The following is a 14,308-nucleotide window of genomic DNA, read 5'->3' as shown; positions in this document are numbered from 1 at the left end:
TACCATGTGTGCCCCATCTTTTAATATTCGTTCTTTTGGCACCCCCCACCCCCCTAAAGTTTTTATGCACATTTTCAGATTTTTGATTATATTGAGATCCACCCAACAACAATAAATTTTAATTTGGTAATGCACTATTGGCAGAAGTGCTCAAGTCTCGATCAGACTGGGGCATTGCTAATATGTTTTAATCATCAAAATATACAGTCACACATGTGACACATTTCAAATTAAAACCCATGTGAAAAAATATACGTAAAATTCAAACATTTCTTTGGTTTTCATTAAATTTCATGATTTTTTTTAGTAATTTTAATAATTCCACATTTTAAATTATTCCATTCTATAATAATATAAATCAAATTACAAATATCATAAATACTCCTGGCGGCACGGTGGCGCAGTTGTAGCGCTGCTGCCTCGCAGTTAGGAGACCCGGGTTCGCTTCCCGGGTCCACCCTGCGTGGAGTTTGCATGTTCTCCCTGTGTCTGCGTGGGTTTCCTCCGGGCGCTCCGGTTTCCTCCCACAGTCCAAAGACATGCAGGTTAGGTGGATTGGTGATTCTAAATTGGCCCTAGTGTGTGCTTGGTGTGTGGGTGTGTTTGTGTGTGTCCTGCGGTCCTGCCCGGGATTGGTTCCCTGCCTTGTGCCCTGTGTTGGCTGGGATTGGCTCCAGCAGACCCCCGTGACCCTGTGTTGGAAACTGGATGGATGGATGGATAAATACTCCTAAGAATACAATCACTTCTTATATCTAAATATTAAGTGACATATTAGCGATCACAGAAGTGCCCTCTAACGGTAAGAGAGAGGACTGCACTTGAATTCTGATGTCTGCTGACGGCGGACAGGCCTCTCCACGTGACATACAGTATATATACAGTAACACAGCACGCCACTGGGTCATCTACTTGTCACTCTGTTGTCACTCTGAGCAGCTCCTCTGTCAGGTTTTCTGCAGTACGTCTCTCAGTAAACTCACAACAGTCCAGATGGCAGGATGTCATCTTATAGTTTCCAATAAAGTGACAAGTGACAGACACGTATGAGCAGGTCGCTCTGGATGTCCGGCAGTCTGTTGTCAGGCAAACTGCTGAAGCTTTTTTGACCCTGTCTCACCACAATGCACGCTCCGTGTTATATATTAGTGGAGTAATTGTTTGGGATGAGGTTTTTCTACTGGGGTTAACATACATGGGGTTTAAGGCTGAACAAAATTTTAAAATCCTTTGTCCTCAGCAATGAAAATGGATGAAAGTCACGGGATGTCATTTTAACCAACTTCCTCATCGACACTTATCTGTCTGGCTGCACTCAATTGTTTTGGAATAAATGTGCTTACTTAAGTTTGAGTGGCAGAAGGCTGCGATATACCTGCAGTTTCTGTTAAGACGGTGCATGCTGCAGCAGAAGTTCTTGGTTCAAAACAGGGCACTTTTCACGGGTCAGTGGATGGCACCCTGAGGAGAGAGGAGGAGCGGGACGGACGGCTCAGCGCTTCTTAGATGTCTGTGCAGGTTTGGTGTTGACCCTGCTCTGCTCTGACGGATATTTTTATTTTACAAATTCTGCTCTCAGCTTTGCAGTCTCAAAGCAGTCAGATGCCGTTTATTCTTCGATTTTCGCTCATTTCTTCACTTTTTCCCGACACGCTTGCACTTCAATTCGACTCCGCGTCTCTCTGAGGCTCTGTGAACCTGGACTGTACCACTACACTCGCTGACTTCAGAGATTCTTTCCCCCATCCTTCTTTCACATAATGGTATGATCCTAGTCTGTCTTTGCTTGTGATTGGACATTCGTTGTGCAAATTAAAATAAAGTCCCGCCCTTACCTGCATGGATTCTCTGCGGTTGTTCTCTCCGTCCGTCTTGTGTTAATGTCGGACACTTTGAGATCGCAGTACCGACTGAGCCTCGACTGTAAGCAGACGGCCATTCACGTGAGGCTCACTCCACTAAGTCTCAGTGTGACACGCGCGCTTCACGGAATGCCCGACTGGTTTAGTCCGGTGCTGCGCTTTGAGACCAGCGGGAGCGCGCACTGCAGGGAGATGGGGGGTGAAGGCGGAGCGCCGTTTCGGCGCCTAAATTACCTGCGGATTATTTAAAAGGCTAATGCCGCAGACTGGAGCACAGTAGGCGGGAGGTGATAGCAAGAAGATGATTCGCTGATGCTGACTTTGATTGACATTTATCCCGCCCTTAGCCCTGCCCTTAACCAGTCAGGTCTGTCAATATCGATATGGGCCGCGAGAATCAACACTCTAGATATTCACAAATATATTTAAACACGTGTTTATATCTCTCAGCAACACACGTCATTTATGTGAGTGTGCGTGCAGACACGACCCCGACCGCGCCCCACAGTAAGGGGTACTTGGGCATGTGACACAAGAAAAGTGAGACGAAGATCAGAGAATCTGCGCAGACCCTCACGAGTTCATGTCGTTGTGCTCACCGCCGCCTCCTGCTGTGCAGGTCTGACAGTCTGACAGTTGAGCAATGAAGCGCATACTTGTGGCGGAGCTCCTCGTATACAGTCGGCCGGCTGAACCTGACACCCCTCGAGCGGCTCTCTTGTGTCCTCCTCGCCTGCGTTTACATGGTGGAGGTGCGCTGCTGCCATCTAGTGGCTAGGCCAAGTTCTGCCAGAGTATTTAAATAACAGGAAAAGTAGGAAAGGCCGCATGTCGTCCCGAGTAGTCTGACATCATCAGTGTCATTCATAAAATTAGTAAAAGAAAGACGTTACATATCCTGCCTTGCTCCTTGAGTTGGCTGGGATTGGCTCCACCAGACCCCCGTGACCCTGTGTTCAGATATAGCAGGTTGGAGAATAACTGACTGACTGACTGAAGACGCTACATACAATAAAGATTGAGTGGTAAACATGTAAACAGGCAAGGCAGGAACAGAACACTAAATAAGCATGAGACTAAAGCAATTATGACAGCAAGAAAGAAAGAAAGAAAGAAAGAAAGAAAGAAAGAAAGAAAGAAAGAAAGAAAGAATCCCGCTCAATCCAATAGCGGGTCTTGAGGAGCTTCTCCTGGCAGCCCGGACATCAAGACTGGTGCTCAGTAACTCTGTAGCTCTGAGTCACATCATGAGATGTTATCGGCTTTATTCAGATTTAAAACTTCATTTTGAATTTCCCAGTTTGATTGTAAACTTACTGACTTGTTAATGTCAGACTTAAAGACATTAAATAAGCAGAGAGTCATAAGAAGTGCAACTTAAATACAAGAACAGAGTTCATGCACTTTAATAAAAGGACAAGTGTCTGTCTGTGTGTCAGTCCAGCTGCTATTTTTCTGTCATTCCAACAGATGGCACAAAAGGGTCATCACAAATATTTGTAGTATTAAAATGATGCACCTTATGTTGGAATGAAAAATGCAATGTATTTTGCTTCAAATGTCTGTAGTGACAAAAGGCACTATATAATAAATATCAAATATGAACTGAGCTAACCTGACAAACAGTGCAGCAGAAGAACAGGAGTTTGTGGACGTAACCAGCGGCTGATTTTTAACCCACCAACGAGGAGCGATTGTCACAATGTGAAGGTCTGTAATAATCAGGGTGGAGGTGAGGACTGTTGGAATGCAGCAACGCTGCGCTGTGCCACCATGCCGCCTCACAATTTAAGTGTCACATCTCAAAATTAACAGGAGTGACAAAGTCTTCAGACTCTTTCTACACACTTTATTGTTGATTTAATTTTTCATGGATGAATTTCCCATTTTTGCCCATTGAATCAACATTTAATAACTCATCATGATAAAGTGAAGACGTGTTAACAGGAAGGTTAATAAATTTATTAAAAATCACAAACTAAAATCTCTCCCTCTTAGTCATATTTAGACCTTTCTTGTGTCACTCTGAACTGCATTCTGGTCCATCCTGTCACCTTGAGACGTGTCCAGAACTTGAGTGGAGTCCACCACTGAACTGAGTGGCCGTCGTTTAGAAAGTCAGTCGTGTTTCTGTGTCTAGAAGGTCCTACAAATCACACTGCGTGAGGTCCAATGAACTCTCTGTAGACCTTGTTGTATATGACTGTTTCTTGATGCTTTTGCCCATTGCTTTGTGTTCGGGTGTTGATTGCTATGGTCTGCGTGTTTTGAGACGTATGATGGCCGGACGGAGGCTGTGGTTTTAAAAAGCTCGCTGTATGGAGTTGTTGGTTAAACTGGGTTAACAATAAACAGCATTCGTAACGTTATTCTGAGTGTGTCGCTACTTCAATCTACAAAACACTACAATTGGCGAACGAGGATGGCTGAAAATGTTCCGTTTGTTTCACTGCCACCCCCCGAGCCTTTCTTGCCTCAGCCGGGCGAAGCGCCTGTTCCGTGGGACAGATGGAAGTCTTCATTTCAAACGTACCTGCTTGCGGTGGCTTTGGACGCAGTTGCTAGTGTAGACACAGAGCCATTCTCCTGCATTGCCTCGGCTCAGAAGGACTCCGTGTCTTCCAGACTCTCAGTGATGGTGACACATACGAAGTCGCTATTGGGCTCCTTGACGGTCACTTTACCTAAAAGCAGATCGTCCTTTTGAAACGGCTACAGTGCCGTCAGCGGACACAACGTGCTGGTGAGTCTCTTTCGCAGTACGTGGCTGACTTAAAGGTTAAACCGAGTCTTGTAAATGTGACCTTCTTCGTGATGAAATGATTAGAGACCACTGATGACAGAACTTCTCTTCCTCTGGTGCGTGAGAGGCTTCTTTTGGAGGATGATGACTTGACGCTCAGTAAAGCGTTGACTGTTGCGTGTCAAATAGAATCATCTTCTCAATGTCACATAAAATAAGTGAAACACAGATGTCTTCTGCAAATCCCTTACCTGCTGTTCAGACAGTGATGAGCCACAGGGCGCGGAGTGTAACTGTGTGTCTGACTGTCAGTCTCAAGCATCAGTACAGCAGATGAGACCTCATACAGCTCAGTCTCGCCAGCGCTGTGGACATTGTGGTTCTACTAGACATGTGTCTCGTGCCGTGGACTGCCCTGCACGAGGACAAATATGTAGGTGGTGTTGAAAACCCAATCATTTCACAAAATGGTGTAGGTCAGCACCAGAGCCTGGAAACAGTAACTGTACACAGCAAAAACAACGCTCTGCTGAGTCCTCCCTGCAGTTATTCACACAGTCTGTTCCTCTCTACCCGGGTTTCGTTCCTGTGCCATGTACCTGGATGATGTTTGCATTCATCTTCTGCTTGACACAGGAGCTAAAGTGTCACTTCTAAACATGGCCACCTATACAACATTCTTATCGCACTTCCCACTTCAGACACCTAACCTTTCCCTCTACAGATATGGCAGTTCCAGAATTGATGTGGTGGGTGTTGTGCGCTGCACTCTAACATATGGCACAAACACTGTGTCTGATTCTCCTTTCCATATCACAAGACAAGGTAACAATATTTTGGGCCTGGACTTGTTCACCAGTCTGGGGTTCACACTACTGGACAGCGATGGGTTAACTATTCTGATGTGACATCACGGTGACATCAGAAATGGCCTACCCTGTTCACTGGCTTAGGACATCTTAACACATTTACACACAAGGCCCTGCTTAATACAAGTGTCACTCCTGCTATTCAGCCTCTGCGGCGTGTGCCCCTCGCCCTGCGGGATGGTGTTACAACAGAACTACAACACCTCCTGACAGATGGCATTAGAGAGCCAATCCACGCCTCCCCCTGGACATCGAATTTGGTCACAGCAGAAGACAAGTCAGGAGGGCTGCGGTTATGTGTGGATTTAAGGGCAGTAAATCAGGCTGTCATCCCTGATCGTCACCCCTTACCGATCATCGAAGAGCTCACCACTCACTTCCATGGCTCAAAGGTTTTTATAAACCTCGACCTTCATCAAGGTTATCTTCAAGTTCCTCTGCACGAGGACAGCAGAGATTTGACTTCATTCACCTCCCATGTTGGAATTTTTCGTTATACCAGAATGCCATTTGGCCTGTGCTCCGCTCCCAGTTGTTTCCAAAAAATAATGTCCACTATCCTGGCAGGAATTCCAGTGGTGGTTGTTTACTTGGATGACATTGTAGTCCATGGGCCAGATAATGCTGTCCATGATGAACGTCTGCAAGCAACCTTTGCAGCTCTTAGCCACCACAACCTTACCTTAAATGCAGATAAGTGCCTGTTTGCTGCACATGAAGTGGACTTTATTGGGTTCCGCTTGTCAACTCCAGGTTTATCACCCCTTCAGTCGAATGTGGAAGCCATTCAGCGTGTTCCAGCACCTACTTCAGCTTCACAGTTGGCCTCATGTCTGGAGATGACAGGGTACTACATGAGATTCAGGTCACAATACTCTGCACTCACTCGCCCCTTTGGCAGCTGTTTAAAAAAGAGCCATCCTGGAGTTGGTCGGCGGACTGTGCAGAAGCCTTTTACAAACTTGAAGAGTTGCTTACTACTTCATCAGTCTTGACACATTTTAATGTGGACAGTCCAACTATTGTGACTTGTGATCCATCTTCTTCAGCAGTAGGTGCAGTTCTCTCACAGATACAAGATGGAGTGGAGACGCCTGTGGCTTTTTCTTCCCGTGCATTGAGCCCTGCTGAACAGAAATACTCAGTAGGGGAGAGGGAGGCACTCGCATGTGTATGGGCCTGTGAAGAGTGGCATACCTACCTGTATGGGCGTCCATTTACTTTAAGAACTGACCACCAGGCCCTAACATCTTTGATGTCCTCTTCTGGTTCAGGTCACAGGCTGCTGTGCATGCACCGCTGGGGTGAGCGTCTCCAGAGGTACAATTTTAAGTTACAGTTTACCCCTGGACGAGACAATGTAGTGGCTGATTTGTTGTCACCTTCTGTTTGTCATCCCCCTACCACTATGTGACTTGATCATGAGGAGGATCTGATTCACTTGCTGCACTCTCCACTCCAAGATATGGTGTCACTCCAGGAACTTACAAAAGAATCTGCATTGGATCCAGTTTTCACAGTCCTACGACAGTATGTTGCTAATGGCTGGCCATTGGAAGTGCCCCCTAACCTCCAGTCTTACATCTGATTTAAAGATGAGGTTTCGTGTTGGAATGAGACTTGTCTAGCTTGTGGACATCGCACGGTTGTGCCCAGCAGCCTCAGGAGTCAGGTCCTGGCCATGGCTCATCAGGGCCACCTCGGAATCGTGAAACTAAAGCAACGCTGCAGGGACCTAGTCTGGTGGCCTGGCATTGGCCGTGACTTAGAGGAGCTGATGCACAACTGTGCACCATGTTTAACAAGTGGTAAGACTGGGCCACCACCAATGCCTCCTCTCCAACCCTTGGCCTGACCTGATCAGCCTTGGCAACACATTCAAGTAGACATCTGTGGTGAATTAAAAGGTGTGCCACATCACCAGCGCTTCTTGGCAGTAGCAGACGACCTCCACACAAAGTGGCCAGAGGTCACTCCCATGGGCTCAGTCACAGCGGAGTCCCTCATTGGTTTCCTGGACACACTGTTTGCTCGCTGGGGTTTACCAAAATGCATTACAACGGATAATGGTCCGCAGTTCACATCTGCTGTGTTCACTGATGTTGTCCAAAACCGGGGTGTACGCCATATTAAAACATCCTTTTATCACCCCCAGGCTAATGGAGGGGTTGAACGCTTTAATCAAAGCCTCAGGGCTCACCTGTCACAGGGTTTCTCTGTTAATGAAGCACTGTCACCGACCCTGCTGCATTATAGAGCTGCTCAGCATGTTACGACTGGAGTGTCCCCAGCCAAACTTATGCTAGGCCGTGAGCTGGAACTACCCTGGCATAGACTTCGTCCCCCTACAACTTTGTCACCCACCAAGTCAGCGGAGTCAAATGTGCAAAAACGACAAGCAAAGTCCCAGCATGATTTCAACAGGAAGAGGAGAATACGGATTCCCAGTTTCAAGGTGATGGACTGGGTTAGGGTCTGCCGCCCATGTCGCTCTAGCAAGCTTCACTCCTTCTGGTCATCACCCCTTCAGATTAACAGCCAGCTTGGGCCTGCAACCTTTCAGTTAGTGGATGGGTCTCGGTGGCATGTCAGCAGGCTGCGCAAGGTGCCAGCCCCTTCAGGATCTACTAACTTCATCAAGGGCAACCCTACCTCAGATGACACAACTTGGATGTCCCAGGCCCCCCTTCTTCTTCCCCTGAATACGGATCCTCAACTCACTGCTAGCAGTGGAACCCCAATATCTCGAGCAGCAAGACTGCGTTCAAGGCCTGCCCGCTTCCAAGACTTTCTAACCTCTTTTCACACCTAATTCAATTGGTGGGAGAGGGGGGGGAAATGTTGTATATGATTGTTTAATGATGCTTTTGTCCATTGCTTTATGTTTGGGTGTTGATTGCTATGGTCTGCGTCTTTTGAGATGTATGACGGCCGGAGGGAGGGGTGTGATCTAGAGGGACACTGTATGGAGAGTTGGTTAAACAGGGTTAACGATAAACAGCATTCGAAACGTTATTCTGAGTGTGTCGCTACTTCAATCTAGAAAACACTACACCGTGTGATAAAATATACGTCAAATTCAAACATTTCTTTGGTTTTCATTAAATTTAAGCAATTAAGCGATTCCAGAAGTGCCGTCTAACGGTAAGAGAGAGGACTGCACTTGAATTCTGATGTCTGCTGATGGCGGACAGGCCTCTCCACGTGACATACAGTATATATACAGTAACACAGCACGCCACTGGGTCGTCTACTTGTCACTCTGTTGTCACTCTGTTGTCACTCTCAGCAGCTCCTCTGACAGGTCTCTCAGTAAACTCACAACAGCCCAAAAGGCAGGATGTCAGTTTCCAAGAAAGTGACAAGTGACAGACACGTATGAGCAGGTCGCTCTGGATGACCAGCAGTCAGTTTAAACATAAGTAACATGACAGTTATAATTGTATACTAACCCTCACTTATTCTGTTTTTCATCTCGGTACTCAAATGTGGCACTCGGTGTCATGGCCCACCTGCCAAGTTGTTTTGCCTGCCTAAGGAAAAGTCATCCCAGATGGAGGATCGCAGGAATCGTGGGAAAGAGGGGTCCATTCATCGGATTGGCTGGCCCAACACTGTTTCAGCCATGGAATGGCCAAATGGGGGAGGCAGCTTGAAGGATGAGGTCTCCAGGACTCTACACAAATCCAAATCTTATTATGGGATATATCATCTACTGTTAAATTCTACTCTGTACTTCTAAAATGTATATTTTTTATTTCTTACTATATTGAGGCATTGTTCTGTTCTGTGTGCTGCATTTCATTGTATTGACCCCCTTCTTTTGACACCCACTGCACGCCCAACCTACCTGGAAAGGGGTCTCTCTTTGAACTGCCTTTCCCAAGGTTTCTTCCATTTTTTCCCTATAAGGTTTTTTTTTGGGAGTTTTCTTCTTGTCTTCTTAGAGAGTCAAGGCTGGGGGGCTGTCAAGAGGCAGGGCCTGTTAAAGCCCATTGCGGCACTTCCTGTGTGATTTTGGGCTATACAAAAATAAACTGTATTGTATTGTAGTTGTCAGGCAGACTGCTGAAGCTTTTTTGACCCTGTCTCGCCACAGTGCACGCTCCATGTTATACAGTAGCGGTGTAATTGTTTGGGATGAGGTTTTTCTACTGGGGAAAACATACATGGGGTTTAAGGCTGAACAAAAGTTTTAAATCCTTTGTCCTCCACAATGAAAATGGCTGAAAGTCACGGGCTGTCATTTTAGCAGCTCCTCATCGACACTTATCTGTCTGGCTGGGGTCACTTGTTTAGGAATAAATGTGCTTATTTAAGTTTGAGTGGCAAAAGGCTGTGATATACCTGCAGTTTTTGATAAGACAGTGGATGCTGCAGTAGAAGTTCTTGGCTCAAAACAGGACACTTTTCCAGGGTCAGTGGAAGGCAGCCTGAGGAGAGAGGGCGAGCTGGACGGACGGCTGAGCGCTTCTTAGATGTCTGTGCAGGTTTGTTGCTGACCTTGCTCTGCTCTGACGGATATTTTCATTTTACAAATTCTGCACTAAGCCTCGCAGTCTCCAATATCATTCAAAAGTGGCCAGATGTTGTTTCTTTTTCAATGTTCGCTCATTTCTTCCCTTTTTCCCGACGCGCTTGCACTTCAATCCTACTGCAAGTGTCTTTGTCGCTCTGTGTACCTGGACTGTACCACTGCACTCACTGTCTTCGGAGCATCTGCCCCCCTTCCTTCTTTCACATAATGGTATGATCCTAGTCTGTTGTTGCTTGTGATTGGCCGCATGGCTCTACTCTCCCCGACGGGGAGAAGAAGGGTCCGGCTGCAGGTCGCAGACTTGGCCTTCCACGCCCCCGGCCTTCCGCGCCTCCTGCCTTCCACAGTCCGCCCCACAACCGCCTATAGTCCGTAGAAAGAGAAGAAGAGCTGCTGTACAGTTATTCCAATTCGAAAAAGAAAAGGAGCTGAAAACGATTTCTGACACGGAACAATGGCACAACAGAACCAGGTATGGACTCACAGAATAAAAAGCTCAGTATATTTAAAGAAACTTTAGATCCATTAAACAAAACTAATGAGATGTACGATTATATACAGTATAGCGAATCCAAGTGTTCTCTGTTTATCGTCATTACTGACATATCCTATTTTTAAGCATTTCGTTTTAATTATTTGTTACCTCTTGTATTATTTCTTTTTAATATTTGCCGTATTATTTCATCTATATTAACTTTTTCACTTATTTATGAGATGTTATGTAAAGAATCTGCAATGTCAGTGTACAATATGAAAGGTATTTATGTTTATCGTCGTCATTAACGTATGTTAAATATCTTATCTTAACTTAGTTAAGTTAGCTATTTTTAAAAGCACGTTAGCGCTTTCTGCCAAATTAGTATTACATATTATTTTTGTCTTGATTTCCACAGTCACATTTCTCCATAAAGGCAGAGAATATAAAAACAACTTTGATAACATTGATTAAATTTCCAAATGAATCCAAGTGCCCTCTTTGTAAAAAGCACAGAGACTACAGCATCCTGCTACGTCACCTTCAGAGTCATGAAGGCCACATTGTCAAGTATGCAGGTAGTATATATACAGGGTATGCTAAGAGTGTGTGCTTGCAAACAATACTGACGTTTAGATTTCTGATCTGGAACTTTTTAAAATACAGGTTAAAAAGCTGAGCATTTTCCGTTGTTTGGCAGGATTTACTATTTACAGATGTAACACAGGGTGTGTCCCAAGTGGCCAATTCCATTGTTGTTTCTGTTTAAAAGTCATTGTCAACAGTTTACTGTATGTCAGTATTTAATATTTTTTCTTTGTTTAAATTTTTTTACCCCTTGTATTAGGGCTTCCCTAGTGTGTGCTTGGTGTGTTGGTGTGTGCTTGGTGTGTGTGCGCCCTCGGGTGGGCTGGCGCCCTGCCTGGGTTTTGTTTCCTGCCTTGCGCCCTGTGTTGGCTGGGATTGGCTCCAGCAGACCCCCGTGATACTGTAGTTAGGATATAGCGGGATGGATGGATGTATTAGGGCCTTCCAAGTCAGATGAATAGCCATGGCTGTGGAATTTCCATGTTGATGGTACGACCATTTCATATTGTAACTATCATTTTTTGTATGTCTGTATTTAATGTCGTGTCCAGGTTTCCAAAGGACCATTTTGTGGTGTCTCTGTATTTCATCCTCGAGGCCCCCTTCAGTTTTAATGAGTTGTGTCTCAACATTAGTCCTCTCTTCTTTCATTGTAGTATTTGTAGAGGGAGGATTTTATCTGGTTGCTGGTTCCCATTTTTGTCACCTTCTACAATTTGTGTTGGATATTTGTGTTATGTTTAACTTATTTTATTATATTTGTTTTTTTTTGTAATTTCAGTATACTGTCCATAGTGGTTTTGAAGTTATAGAAATGCCTACCTTTCAAAATCCAGATCATTTAAATGTATGTTTATAATGGTTTGCATAAATATTTTTGTAACATTAAACTCCTTTTAGAATGACATGCTGGCTTTGTGGAAGAGCTGGTGTAGAATGTTACTTGAGAACTCCAGCACCAAGGGGTAAATGAAATTTAAATTTCCTTTAATAACTCTAATTTAGTTCTGCGGCAATATGGCAAATATACTTAGCCATATTGTAAATCAAAGACAAATAGTCCAAATGTTTCCCATTATAAACTTAGTGCTTCTTTTTGAAATCACTGAAGTAACTGCTCACATCGGACTGAGTGAACAAACGCCTTTCTAAATGAAGGCCAAGAACCAAACAAAAAAATAGAAGGTACAGAAACAATGAACACCAAGGACAGGGTCGTTTTTTTGTGCTTATTCTTTTGGTTCTTTTTTAACATTTCCTTAGGTAAATATTATTTTCTATGTTTTTAGGTTTAGACTGTATTGAGCCATTAATGAGAAGACAGAGTAAAGACTTGGCACTACATCTGAAATGAACAAATGTCTTGCTATTCTGTTCCATAGCACTGCATTCTGCAGATTTCAGATTTTTTCTTTCAGAAGAAACGTCAGCGTCCCTTCTCCAACATCCAGCACAGGGCACTGATGAGCAGGTACAGACACATCATTTTATAAACTTCCATAAGAAAGATACATTACATTTTGTTGATGCTGGCTTACAATGCCTGTGGTGTAGTGAATAAAATGTATAAAAAGACTTAATGCTTGTCTCAGATGCCGACTGTTAATCGTTAAGCAGTAGAAGTCAAAGCCCAAAAGACTAAAAGCCTGTTTTATATCTTCTGACAAACTGTAGTACTAGTACAACTCTTAAAGGCCTTAAAACATTTGAAATGCATTGTGTGCTGTGTTAATAATAGTGTATTGTAAGAAACATTGAAGACTTGTAGAATCTGTGTTCAAAAGCAGCAATGTTAATAATGTATAATAAATTAAATTTGCTGTACATTATTTTTTTTACTTTCCTTACATTCCTTGTAAATGTGGAGGAAAAGGCTATGAGCTTTATGATGACCATTTAAAGAATTTCCTTTCTTTCTTTTTTAATATAATGTATTACAGCAGCATGGAATCCTTCAGCATTTCACCGAGGCACAGAAGTGGTGTGCTGAGAACATTTCTGTGTTCAGAGGGCGAATCTCACTCCCTGCATTACTGTCAATGGACAAAGACGACACTGAGGAGGCCCTTCAGAAATCTGATTTGCTATCTGAATTTCCAGAAGAAGACGAGAGGGAATATGTCTTTAGACATATTTTTTTCACATATGGAAGACATGCATCTGTTTTTAGATTAACGTGAGAGGAAAAAGGAAAATGACTGAGTTTTGTGAGAAAATGTAACAAACATACATGTCCCTCATTGTTCAGTTACAACCTACAATTCTTGTTCTATATTTTATATATTTTTTAACTTTTTTGTAATAAATGTTGCAAACCAACTTCATCTTTACAGTCCATTGTCTTAGTGTTATGTATTAAAATAATGTTTTATAAAGTAGGGCAAGGCAATATTTATTTATAAACCACATTTACAACAGCAGCCAGAACTGAACCAAAGTGCTGTACAAGAAAGGGTAAAAGAAGCAGTTCAAATATACTGTATGTACACATCACAAAACTGCAAGAATAACCAGCCATTACATAAAAGGTAAACTTAAAATACCCATATATACATATTTATAATCCTGAATGTACGTCAGCCAACATATACAAACAATGTCAACCTTTTGCAGGGTCAAATGGCAGCAAGAAGAAATAAGACTTTAAAAATGGCCTGTGATGGAGCAGACCTAATATAATAAGTAGAGCCATTCCAGAGAAAAGGAGCAGCCACCACAAACACCCGATTCCTCCTTTGCTTCAGCCTCGACCTCGGCCCAACTAAGAGCATTGGGCTAGTAGACCACAGGGATCTTGTTGGCACATACAAGTGAAGAGGTTCCAAGAGGCAAGATGGGGCTGATCCACTCAAACATTTGAAAACAAGAAATAGAATTTTAAAATCAATTCTGAAATGGACCAGAAGCCAGTAAAGTGAGGTCAGTATTGGTGAAATATGGCCACACTGACGAGAGCCTTCAATAAGCGAACAGCAAAGTTGTGGAATAGTTGTAGGCGTCGTAACAAGGCCTGACCAATACCTACATACAAAGAACTGCAATAGTCCAAACGAGATGCTGTAAAAGCTTGGATGGCCTTTTCAAGATCACAGAAAGAAAGAAAAGCCTTTACCTTAAAGTCTCAGCTGGAAAAAGCTTCATTTAACTTCACAATTTATCTGTCTGTCGAGTTTGAATGAGCTGTCACAGATCACACCTGGGCTAACTGAAGCTTTATGATACGTATATGGAAAG

At 43.8% G+C, this 14,308-nt stretch overlaps 1 protein-coding gene and 1 long non-coding RNA gene across 2 annotated transcripts in view; both read left to right on the top strand.

Moving 5' to 3' along the window:
* The window catches only part of LOC114643414 (uncharacterized), a 1,023,859-nt gene that overhangs the window by 981,926 nt on the left and 27,625 nt on the right, over positions 1-14,308 (top strand). The window lies entirely within an intron of this gene.
* Positions 10,389-12,244, top strand: LOC127527869 (uncharacterized). Its single transcript, XR_007935035.1, has 3 exons — positions 10,389-10,483; positions 10,905-11,064; positions 11,856-12,244. It is a non-coding gene; the product is annotated as an uncharacterized LOC127527869 (long non-coding RNA).

This window comes from Erpetoichthys calabaricus, chromosome 5 (genome assembly GCF_900747795.2).
Source record: "Erpetoichthys calabaricus chromosome 5, fErpCal1.3, whole genome shotgun sequence".
NCBI lineage: Eukaryota > Metazoa > Chordata > Cladistia > Polypteriformes > Polypteridae > Erpetoichthys > Erpetoichthys calabaricus.
Note: the sequence above shows the minus strand (reverse complement) of the source record. Positions and strands in the feature narration are given on the sequence as shown.